The 12,150-nt window shown below is 46.5% G+C and overlaps 1 protein-coding gene across 3 annotated transcripts in view; it reads left to right on the top strand.

Moving 5' to 3' along the window:
* IL1R1 (interleukin 1 receptor type 1) overlaps nucleotides 1-12,150 on the top strand; it is a 147,075-nt gene that overhangs the window by 101,952 nt on the left and 32,973 nt on the right. The window contains exon 1 of one of the 3 annotated variants that reach the window (XM_023211340.1): nucleotides 8,243-8,458. The exons of the other annotated variants lie outside the window; for them this stretch is intronic. The gene's annotated coding sequence lies outside the window, so the exon portion shown is untranslated. Of the gene's footprint in view, nucleotides 1-8,242; nucleotides 8,459-12,150 lie in introns of those variants that run through there. 3 annotated transcript variants of the gene reach the window in all.

Here is a 12,150-nt window from a genome sequence, read left to right as displayed (position 1 = left end):
ATCACCATGTTCTTCCTGAGGGTCTCTCTTTCTCTTGAGACTGCAGAAGGAAGAAACTCTCATTCTAGTAAACTTGTGACTTTCTTCTTCATTTAAACTTTTACATGCTGGGACTCATTCTTCATACTCTTAGGAAAACCTGGGTTCTGGGTGCATACCTACACCTCTTTTTCATGGGCATCTTCTAATTTAGAGACTGTTTCCCTGTGTCATTATTTTCATGCCCGGATTTAGCTGGGATATTGCTAGGTTATTTACAAGCACACAGTTATTATGTTAAAGGAACAGGGCAGAGGACCATAACTCATTTTTTTTTCTTGTAGAATAAACAAAAAGGAAAGACAAAAATGTAGAACGTGGTAAGATTTTACAATTTTATTGGCTAATGTAATGCTGTTTAAAATCTGTTTTGTTTTAAATCAAAACGTAATAAACACTCTGTTGCTGATTTCATGACCTCATGCCTGGGAACCACAGTGTTGCTTCTGCTGGATATCACTGTGGGGGCAGCACACAGTTAATATGTCAAAGGAACAGGGCAGAGGACCATGACTCGTTTGTTTTTCTTGGAGGATAAACAAAAAGGAATGACAAAATGAGGAACATGGTAAGATTTTACAATTTCATTGGCTAATGTAATGCTATTTAAAATGTTTGTTTTTTTTTTTTTAAATCAAAAGGTAATAAACACTCTGTTGTTGATTTGGGGTGATACCTACAATAAAAAATGCTTCACACTCTTCTTTTTAGCTGACTGCCTCTGACATTCTGAGCATTGATCGAGTTGCCCATGAGTGTTTTGGGATAGGGGATGAAGACATTCCTCACCCCTACAAAGTACATGCATTCCTGTCTCTGAAGATCTTACGTTTATTTTTACTAGAAAAATTAGAATATTGGCGCGAATCCTTGTATTTACAAAGTATTATGTTAATGAATATAACAATTATAATATGATTCAAACTGAGAACCTAATATCCAGAGGACATGTGAGAGCAGGTAGGATTTGATCAAGCAATGAAATACAAAATGAATGATCACCCGGTTGATCAAAAGGAAAGAGGAAGAGTGTGAAGAAGATTCTTGCTCGAGTATGGATTTAAAACGACCAGATTGTCCATTTGGGATGAAGACTGGCCTTCCAGAGAAGGACCGTTGTTCTAGAGTCCCTGAATTATCTAAACCTTAAGCAGTTATGTCCAATGAACATTTTGCAGTGAAGTAATGTCCTGTATCTGTTCTGTCTGATATGATAGCCTTTAGCAATGTGTGGGTATTGAGCTCTTGAAATGTGGCTAGTGCAACTGAGGGATTACATTTTTAAATTTCATTTAATTTAAAATAATTTAAATAGTCACGTTTCCAGAGGCTACATGAATTGCATAGCACAGATCTAGAGGAATAAAAGGGAATCCTGTAGCCACCTTCTGAGACCCCATGCCTAAGTCACACTCAGTGAACCTCTGCCCAAAATCTTTTCCATTTCTGGGTCCTAAGACTCTCATGCCATTACTGGGGAATTCAGATGATAGGTTTCTATTATTCTCTCTCTCAGGAGGACTCAAGATCCAGTGGCTTTGGCCTCTGAGGACAAACAAGCTTATATTCTAGATGGTATGCTGAGCTCATCAGCAGGTCTAACCATCCCAGAGTAGGAACAACTCAGCACTGCCATCCAGGCTCTTAACATAGTAATTTATTCATGATAGTGCAAGAAGCAAAGAAGGAATCAGTGGTCCTATCGCCTCTTCTCCCAACCCCTGGGGCCAAGGAAGAGAACTTTTCTAGCTCCCATTCTCCCTCAGGGCAGTCATGGATAACAGTATTTTTTTTTGTTTTTTGAGATGGCGTCTCACTCTGTCGCCCAGGCAAGAGTGCCGTGGTGCGATCTTGGCTCACTGCAACCTTTGCCTCCCGGGTTCAAGCGATTCTCCTGCTCCAGCCTCCCAAGTAGGTGGGATTACAGGCGTGCGCCACCATGCCCAGCTAATTTTTTGTATCTTTAGTAGAGACGGGGTTTCACCATGTTGGCCAGGCTGGTTTCGAACTCCTGACCTCGTGATTCAGCCCCCTCGGCCTCCCAAAGTGCTGGGATTACATGTGTGAGCCACTGTGCCCAGCTAGATAACAGTAATTCTTGATGGAAAGTCATTCACCTATTGCTGAACTGTTGCCAAGTTGTTTGTTCTGAAGAAATGTAAGAGGAATGGTTGGATGTGAATGTAATATTTGGACATTAGGGAAATGATTAAATAAATATGGCACTCCTGCATCTGACCAGATTTTTATTCTTCCTTTGTTGATAGTGGCCTGCTGTTCACTCTTCCAAGTGTCTTTACTAGTGGAGACTTACTTCTCATGGGCTGTGTTAGTTCTTAGAAAATCATTGAATAACAACACTAGAAACAAAATCATTCTAGTTAGCATTTCCTTGAAAGTACATAGTTATAGCTAATTCTTTTACTCAAAATAGTATATTCAAAACTAAACCTATTTGACCATCTCATAGTTCTCAGTTTTTATTTGTTTGCTGGTCGTAATAATAATAATCTTAAGGAAGCCCTTCGTAATTGGACATTGCTCAGAGGTGATGCTGGAGAAGGGAGGATAGGTGTTATTTTAATTCTGAGACACCTTGCACGCTAGACTGAAGTTATACAGTACAAGATAAGCTATGGAGAACTATGACAGTTATTGTTTTGATTATCTATTATTGTGCTACAATCTACCCTGAAACTCGATGACTCAAAACAACAGTGTATTATTATCTCTTATGATTTTGTGGGTTGATAAGGCTCAGCTAGGTGGTTCTCATTTGGGGCCTGTCATGCAGATGTAGCCAGACAGCCACTAACTAGAGTTGACTGGCCTAACATCCAAGATGGTGCACCCCATGGCTGGAATATACTTTGGCTGACTGTTGGGACTGTGGATCGGAGCACCTGTACATGGTCTACATGTGGCTCAAGCTTCCTAACACTATGGTGGTCTCGGGACAGTCATGGTCTTTACCTGGCAGCTCAGGGTGTCAAGACTGAGTGTTCTAAGAGGCCCAGGAAGAACCTGAAAGGCTTTTTATGATTGAGATCAGAAATCCCAGAAAGTCAATTCCACCACATTCTATTGGTTGAAATTGTTTGAACACGTCACTAAGCCAGTCCAGGTTCAAGAGGAGGAAAATTACACTTTATCTCTAAATTGGATGAGGAGCAAAGAATTTGCAGTTATCTCTAGTTTACTACATTGATCTTATTAAAAGGAAGCCACCTAGAGAAAATACATTGACAGTTATATTCAGAAAGATTAAAAGGTTGAAAGACTCCAACATGAAAATCTAGATTTTTAGAAATTGATTGTGTAAAAGGAAAACTGACAAAACTTAGAGATCAGTTACAAAAAATTGCAGAAAACTAAAGATTGGTGGGACTGTGTGGAATTACAAGGGAAAGAGTATTAAATTTAAGAATAAGTTTAAAAAGGGTTGTATTCTTGTCACATGTCTGGCATATGATGAAGCACAGAGGTTAGAATAGGCACTTCTTAGATGATGGGAAGGGCTACCTCTTGGGTGGCCATGGACAGTTCATTTCCTGGTGCTTCAAATTTTATATGTTAAAGCAATCAGAAGCCAGTGGCATGAGAGACAGAGGCCACCAATCTGGTTCTGTTAGGTGCAAGAGTACTTGGATGTCGCCAAGTCTATTGGCCTCTGGAACTTACTGTGCTATATCTGTTAACATGGGAAAAACCAGGTGCAAGAAGCCTCTTTCAGTCATTTGCCTTCATTGAGCAAGATTCAAGCTGCAATTAGAACAAACAGTTGGCTGGTCTGCCTGTCACTTATGTCTTATCTTCCTTCTCTTATTAAAGAGGTTAAGAAATGGTTTATCGCCTGTGACCGCCTTATGAAATATGTCACACTTTCTTATCAGCTCTTATTTCCTGTTCACATGTGGCTTTCTGGTTGGTAAAGGTCTTATTAAATCAGAGGAATTTGAATGGAAAGATGATCATAGTAGCCCACCACCAATCGCCTAGGGAAAGGGAGAGTGTTCAGTAGACTGAAACTGAGAAGTTGTAGTGAGAAAGAGTAAGGCGAAATGTAGATAAGAAAAGAGTTACTTGAAAGTCAGCAGATGGAAAATGTATGAGAGGTGGGAAAACAAACCTAGGCTGTAGAAGGAAGTCCATCTAGGACAGTGGTTTCCAATCTGTGTTGTGGTTCTGTGAGAGATTACCGGCAGTGCCATAAATAACAAAAATACGTGTAGCAAATTAAGAATCACAGAGGCCCTCTGTGCAAAAATGTAATTTTCTTTATCTCTTTACAATTGAAGTCACCTTGACTTAGGAATTCTCATTTCCACCTGATGGTAGAAAAAGATCTTGCTAATTTAGAGTTGTTTTGTCTCCACTGGTTCAAAACTCAGTCTCTCTGGGAGTAGTAACACAATCTCTTCAGAATTATTTCCTTCCAAACCCTGCATTTGTTTTTTCTGAAGGATCAATGGAGTTCTTTGCGGGTGGTGGGGCTGAAATGGACAGAGCTGAAGAATGGTTGTCCTGGTGTCCCAGGAGGGGTTCTGGTCCATGAGTTATCCTCTGTTCTTGAAAACTTCAGCTAGGACCATGCTTGTCCCATCAGACTAAGTCCAAGGGCTCTTTGGTCTTCTTAGCTTCTTCACTGCCTCCTTTGAGTGTCTGGGGACTCTCAGCTGCTTTACCTGAATACTCTGGGATGCACCGGACTTTTCTCGAGGCAGCCTGTCCTGAGGCCCAGGCATATCTGCTGCCAGGCCTGCTCTTTGGCTCAGGCCATGTTGGACACAGGGCTTTGCTATGACCCTGGTGAAGTCCAGAACTAGGCCGGGAAACCAAGTGGCATTCCTCTCTTCCAGTCTTCTCCATCAACCTCTTCACTCAGGAGGAGTCCAGGTGATGCAGTCTGGATATTTGTCCCTGACCAAATCTCATGTTAAAATGTAATCCTGAATGTTGGAGGTGGGGGCTGGTGGGAGTTGGTTGGGTCATGGGGGTAGATCCTCACAAATGGCTTGGGCCATCCCCTTGGTGATAAGTGAGCTTTTGCTTTGAGTTCACATGAGATCTGGTCATTTAGAAGTGAGTGGCACCTCCCACACCTCTCTCTTACCTCTCTCTTACTTCCTCCTGCTCTGGCCATGTGACGTACCTGCACCTCCTTCACCTTCTGCCATGATTGTTAGTTTCCTGAGGCCTCCTCAGAAGCCCAGCAGATGCCAGTGCCATGCTTCCTGTATAGTCTGCAGAACCATGAGAAAATTAAACCTCTTTTCTTATAAATTACTCGGTTTCAGGTTTTTTTTTTTTTTTTTTTTTTTAATAGCAACGTAGGAATGGCCTAATACACCAGGATTTCTCTTGTTAGGTGGTGCTGAAGAGTGGAAGCTCTGAGTCACCCCTCAGAGACCTTTCAGGGTCTAGTAAACAGCAGCCTCCTCCCTCTGCTTCTCCCCTTCCCACCTGCTGGTTAACTCTGTTCCTTGGAGTGGGAACAAAAACAAATAGCTTTACATTACCAAACATTCTTCTGTACTCCATGGTTTATGATATAAACGTTATGGTCTAAGTTGTCCAATACTTTGGCTTTGGAGATTCAATGAAGAAAAGCGTAAAATACTTCTTCTTTCAAGCCTAGCCTTAATGTTTATAATGGACAGTCTTTCAAAATTTCCTGCCACATGTGCCATAGGAGATGTTTTATTTTTCAGGCATTGGATTATGTTGTGTCGGTCAATATGATTTTGTTTCATGTGCATTATCAGAGACTCTTCCCAAAGAGGGTTGGGATCTGATCAGCTAGACCAGTGGAGGAGAAACTGAAAACCATCAGGGGACAGGGTCTCAGTCAAGTCTCCTGAACGATAAGCATTTCAGAGGTGGGAGAGAGACACCCCGGAAGGTGTCCAGAGGCTAAGAATGCTATTTCTGTTTCTTGTAAGTTTTTGTCCAAGAGGTGGACCATTGGATTGCATCACTAGTATACAATGCCAGTGTAAGCGGTAGGCTTTGCGGTGAAGCATGTTGATGTGCTCTCAGAGCATTTTTGTGGTGCTGAGATAGGGATACAGGGATTACAGTCTCCACCTTATGGGAACCTCCTATCCAGGGGATGGAGTGAGGCAGGCAGGCACACCAGTTATTCAAGGAAAGGCAATAAAGAGAAGGAGAGAGTCAGTGAAAGTGGTCAGGACAACTGAGTAAGGGAGAAGGTGACTTCAAGTCCCAGAGAGAACAGTGGTTATAAGGTGAGAAAGAGGAGGTCTTCCAGTTCCATTTCTGTGTTGGCCGGGTGTTTGAGAGTCCCACCAGGGTCTAGAGGCCTGCATGTCTAGCAGGACACTGGGCAGGAGTGGCTGAAAGGGGACAACACTTACAAAAGAGAAAAATTATAGATTCTATTTCTACATGGTTGCACAAATCAATTTCACTTGCTACTTGTAAACTGCTTAAACACCTTTATTATGTAAATGGAAAGACGAATTTGTGTTCACCATCATAGTGCTTCTGGGCTGGTTCCACAGCATCCAGCCAGGCCCACCTGCTGTAGCTTTCAGAACTGCCATTTGAACATGTGGTTAAAGCAGCCTTCAGTTGGAGGATTCACAGTAATGGCACCACTGTGGGAGAGCTTAGAGGAACAACTGCTTGCAACCCTAGCTGCGCACTGGAATCACCTGGGAGCTTTACCAACACTGCCTTTTGGGCCTCAGCCCCAGAGACTCTGATGTGACTGATCTGAATACAGGAGTGTCATGTCCTTCTGTGATTCTGAGTGGAGTCAAGGCTGTGAGACCATCTGCTGTATAAAGGAATATTGAGAGCTGGGATTGTTAAGGAATTCTCATCATGCTATGTCACTGGCCTCTGATGAAAGCCTGCTTTCTCCAGAAAAAGGAACCATAAAAGCTTCTGGAACCAGATTGTTTAAGAATGAGAAATTGTCATCATGCCAGGTTGTAAGACAGTTTTTAGGGCAGATGAGCTTCTGCTGCTCATTCCTTCATCTTTTCCTCCAGCCTGGAATTGTTCGCGGACAGCTGGGGCTCAGGTTACCTCAATTCTTGAGTTTTTTAAGGGGCATATCCAGGGGTGGGTTAGGCGAGCAAGAGCCTGCCCAGTCTGAAAGGGATGCAGGAAGGGGCGGTGTGTACTAGAAGGAAGGAAGCTATCATCATTTATTAAAAGTCGTCTTGGAGGATGGCCCATGAAGACCTCTAAACAAGCTGGAGGGGCCAGTCCACTTGCTGAAGACTAGCGAAGTGGAGGGGAAAAGCCTGAGGGAGCTGCAGACTTGACCACAGCGCCCTCCCCTCCCTCCCTGCAAGGAACCCAAGGTGTGATCCTGCCAGGCGTTCGCTGCATGACCTTGGCCATTCTTCCATTCCCCTGGGTGTGAATTCTCATTGACAAAGTGAGCTGGTGGGCATAAATGGGTTTTCAGTTTAAAATTTTAAAAACCCTGTCTGCCCCCAAGTGTGGTATCAAGATTTTATGGTATGACACTTAAATTGCTTTTTTCATCCGGGCGCGTAACAGCAACAATGAAACCAGCAGATAACGCGTGAGTAGTATCAGCTCTGGGCCTGGCACTATTTTACATGTATTAGCTCATTTTTCTTTTACTGTTCTCAACTACTCCGGAGATGAGATGAGTGCTGTTATGATCCCTTTTCACAGAAGAGGAAACGGAGGTATAAAGAAATTAGTGCAAAGGCAGTCGGAGAGAGCCCGGGGCCAGGCACCAAGCTCCAGAGGTCGCTCTGGCGAGCGTTTGCTTCGGGATCTGATGCCCTGCTGTCGCCAACTCAATTCGCGGGTCGCCGCCAGGCTCCATGGGGGTAGTAGAGCCAGGTCGTGGTGGCTAGGTGAGTTGTCGGAGCCGCCGCAGCCCTGGAGGAGCCGGGCCGCGACTCGGGAGCGCGCGGCAGCTCTCCAGAGTTTTGGAACTGGCGGGACCCCTGCGGGCTGCCTGAGGCAGGGCAGCGTCCGGAGGGGTCTGTCCAGCTGCCCCTGCTCCTCCGGGTGGAGAGCTGGGGACACCCGGCCAGCTCGCTCGCCGCCAGCGGACTGGCCCAGCCAAGCCGTCTCCGCCCGCTCCCCGCCCCCGCAGCGGCGGGGCTGGAGCCAGAGCCGCGCCCGGCAGTTCCCGGCCGCGAGGGCGGGCGCAACAAGTGCCCGCCGCCCGGAGCCCACTCGGAGCGCGCGGCGCCGGCCAGGAGGAGCCGGAGCGCGGCCGGGCCGGGCAGTGGGGGCGCCGGCCTGCCCCGCGCGCCCCAGAGAGCGGCAGGAATGTGACAGTCGCGCGCCCGCGCTGCGAAGCACTCCTCGCTGGGCTCCTAAGGCTCTTGCCCCTCCGAGCTGAGCCGGGTTCCACCGCGGGCTGGGATCCCATCACCCTCCAGGGCCGCCCGTCCAGGTACGAGGAAGCTGGAGCTTCCGGGGACTAGGTAGGGGTGAGACGGACCCGGCTTTGACACCTTGGAGTGCCCCGCTCTGCAGGGCGCGGTGAGCGTCCTCCGTGAGTTGTACTTGGCTGTCAGTGTGTTGTGTAAGAAGGGATGGCAGTGAGGTCTGCTTGTGTTTCCTGTGTGGAGCAGGAGTTAACGTTGTTCAGGTCGTTTGAAGGAACTTGCCGATTGTTCTGGAGGTGGGTTCTAGGTAGGTGTGTGACTCCCCGTGTGAATGGCTGTCAGGTTTTCTATCTGGCTACGTTCTACAGGTTCGGGAGGGTCCCTCTTAGAGGTTAGGCTCAGGACCGTCAGTCTCCTTAACAAGGTAAGGGCTGAGGCCTTAACCGTGCTGGAGAGGGTAACTTGTTGCCCCTCCAGATAAAGAATGGTGCTAGGGAAATGTAGCTACAAGCAAGTAGGCACCGAGAAGACACTCATTATTTACAACAGGCATGCCCAGCACTTTACAGTTTATAAGACTGTTTACAGTGACTGGTCTTTTATCCTCCCTACAGTCTTGTGAGGAGGGTGCTGTCATCACCCCTGTTTTTCAGAGGAGGAAGCAGAAGCTTAGGTGACTAACTTGTTGGAAGATGATGTCTTGAAGGAGGGTAAGACCTCTGCATCCAAGCTCCTCTGTCTTCCCTTCCACTCCTCCCTGCCTGCCAGGGCTTTCTCCTCTGCACTGCCAGGAGGAAGGAAGGCCGCTGGGAAGGCATGCAGATGCTGGCTCCAGGGTGGGGTGGCTGTCCACTGCGTTATCTTTGGGGCAGGGTAGCTCCTCAGATGGGCACATTCCTGTGACTTAGCTCTACATTCTAGGAACTGAAGCAAGGGACACCATGAACTTGGGCTCCTGATGCCAAGGAGCAAGGGTCCATTTGTCACAGGAATGTGATGGATGTCTCAGTCACTGTGGTTTGGTGCCAGGCTTCTGGCAATTGAATGTGTGAAACAGAATTCCATGACTATTGATGATCTGAGGAAAGCCAGAGGTGGCATAGGGACGTTCACTGTCCTTTTTGCCATTCAGTTTACCAAGCGGCTATTGATGTTGTTTTCTCTCTCAATCCCTTCTAATTTATTATGTGATATCTCACTTGATATTTCATTTAATATTCTGTATTCATATCCGATGTTAACTTTTATGCTAGACAGAAAGGTAGAGCCTTTGGGAATGGGGTTTTCTGGGGCAGGGATGTGGAACTCTGATTTATTTTCAGTCTCTGGCTAGCTGCCAAGCTGCTGTGTGTGACACTTCTCCTGCACCCGTCCGCCCTCATGTGGCCTCCATTGCTGTTCAGGAAAGGGTATTTGATCTGAGTTCTTACATGACCTTGGCAGGCCTAGAGCAGCACCCCCGCCCCCTCATTTCTAATAGTCCCTGCTTGTATGTCATAATGTGACATCAAGTTTTATTTATTTATTTTTTTTATGGTTCTGAAACCTGTGACATGTTTTGAGTCAACCTCTCCATTGGTGAAACACTGCTTAATATTAGATTCACGAATTTATTAAAGATTTATTGACTATCTACTATGTGCCAGGCACTGTGGTGAGTGGTTGGGAGACAGCAGTGAATACAACAAATGAAAACCTCTGTCCCCTCATGGATGTGAGTCTTCTTGGTAAGACATAGGATGTCAGCAGTCTCTCTTCAAAAGGGGGGTCTTTGAAATTTGCCCCCCGGTACAAGGGTGTGGATGCACTGGCTGCCTAGAGGACACCACTCAGCAGCTCCAGTGGAGAGGACCAGGAGATGATGGGCACAGATGCAGTCCTGCAGAACTTAGAGAATTGCAGGCTGCTATTCTCCAAGTTCATGGTGTCCCTTGCCTCAGTTCCTAGGATGTGAAGCTCTAGGATGTGGAGCTACACTCTGTGGCTTGGCCATGCACAGGGACCGGGGCGGATGGAAGCCTTGTGGCCGGGATGCATCAGAGTGAGTTGAGTGTCCACCTGCCAGCTGGGACATTATGGAAAAGACATCTCAGTAATAAGAGAGGCAAAGCTGGACAATTGCGGTGAAACTACCACAGCGTAGTGGGTGGAGAAGCACAGAGATCCTCATATTCTTATGCTACGTAATGGATATACGAGGTACTTGCCATTTTAAAAGAAGTTGTCAGGGGCACCTGTGGCTCACCTGCCATGACACAGCTCCAGGATGCTGCCCATCTGTTGCTGTGAGTGGTTGCTTGGTTTGCATTTTCCTCTCCTTGAGGTTGTGAGGTGGGCTGGTGGCACAAGACTCGGATCAGAACTGTCAGCAGCCTTTTCTTCCTCTGGTTGTCTGCTGTGTTTCCAGGAAATGCTGCTGGAGCCTCCTGGCCATGTCTAGCGCAGGGAACACGTGGAAAGCCCTGGTACCGAGTTATGTTACCAAGTACCGAAAGGGGCTGGAGCTCTTTGAGGCCCCACTCACTTGCATATTGGATTGTGTGCTGTCTCCTCTTCATGCACATCCAGGAGCTCACACATGGTGGTGGCCCGATGGAGACACCTGTCGCTTCCCAAGAGGACTCACGCCCACGAGAGGACAGGGGTCCCATAAATTAAAAGTAGGGGAAAAGGAAAACAAGCGTGGAGATGGAGTGGAGCCTGAAATGAGGCTTGACATGTGCAGTGTAAACCTGGATGACCTAGACGCTGGTAAAGTTACCCAAGTAGGGCCGTGAATGTGGAGGGAAGCCTGGGTCTTAGCTCTGCCTGCACCTTAGCACTGCCTGAAGCACTCAGGGAAATGCCAGGACTGGATGCAGAGCAAACAAACTAGCATCTCTGGGGGCGTGCTGGGCACGGGTGTTTTCCAAGCCCCCCAGGTGGTTCTAACGCATAGCCAAGGTTGACAACATAAATGCTCTTTCCTGTAGGCAATGGGAGAGAGGAAACCCTGCAGGGCACAGCCAGCGGTGTCTTCAAGATGAAAGCAAAGTGCTCAGGAGAAAAAGCATTCTTGGCACAAAGAGAAGTGGGAAGTTTCTTTTAAAGATCCCTGAAAAAGAGGTGAGAATAGTGAGTTTTCGGTGGTCTCTTGAAATGACCCTCCCTGTAAGTGCAGTTCGGTAATCATGGTTTAGCGAGCTGTGAACAGGAAGAGTCTAGCCATGCTGATCTCTGCACATTTGGTATCCCAAACATGAGAACTCATAGTTCCCTGAAAATACAGCCAATGACTAATGACCAAGAGTTAAATGAAAAGTTAGATGGTGTCACTTCCCATCAGTGGGTCTCACCTCATTAAAACCCAGCACCCTCCTTAATGAAAATATTTTAAAACACCCCTTTTATAGTTTTGAAACGGTATAATAAAACTTATCTATAACATAACTTTAAAAAATCAGTGTAATACTTAGATGTTAAGGAGAAATAAAAGCAATTTGTATTAAAATGATGCATTTCAGGCCGGGCGCGGTGGCTCAAGCCTGTAATCCCAGCACTTTGGGAGGCCGAGACGGGCGGATCACAAGGTCAGGAGATCAAGACCATCCTGGCGAACACGGTGAAACCCCATCTCTACTAAAAAAATACAAAAAACTAGCCGGGCGAGGTGGCGGGTGCCTGTAATCCCAGGTACTTGGGAGGCTGAGGCAGGAGAATGGCGTAAACCCGGGAGGCGGAGCTTGCAGTGAGCTGAGATCCGGCCACTGCACTCCAG

Source organism: Piliocolobus tephrosceles, chromosome 15, assembly GCF_002776525.5.
Source record: "Piliocolobus tephrosceles isolate RC106 chromosome 15, ASM277652v3, whole genome shotgun sequence".
NCBI classification, from domain to species: domain Eukaryota; kingdom Metazoa; phylum Chordata; class Mammalia; order Primates; family Cercopithecidae; genus Piliocolobus; species Piliocolobus tephrosceles.
Note: the sequence above shows the minus strand (reverse complement) of the source record. Positions and strands in the feature narration are given on the sequence as shown.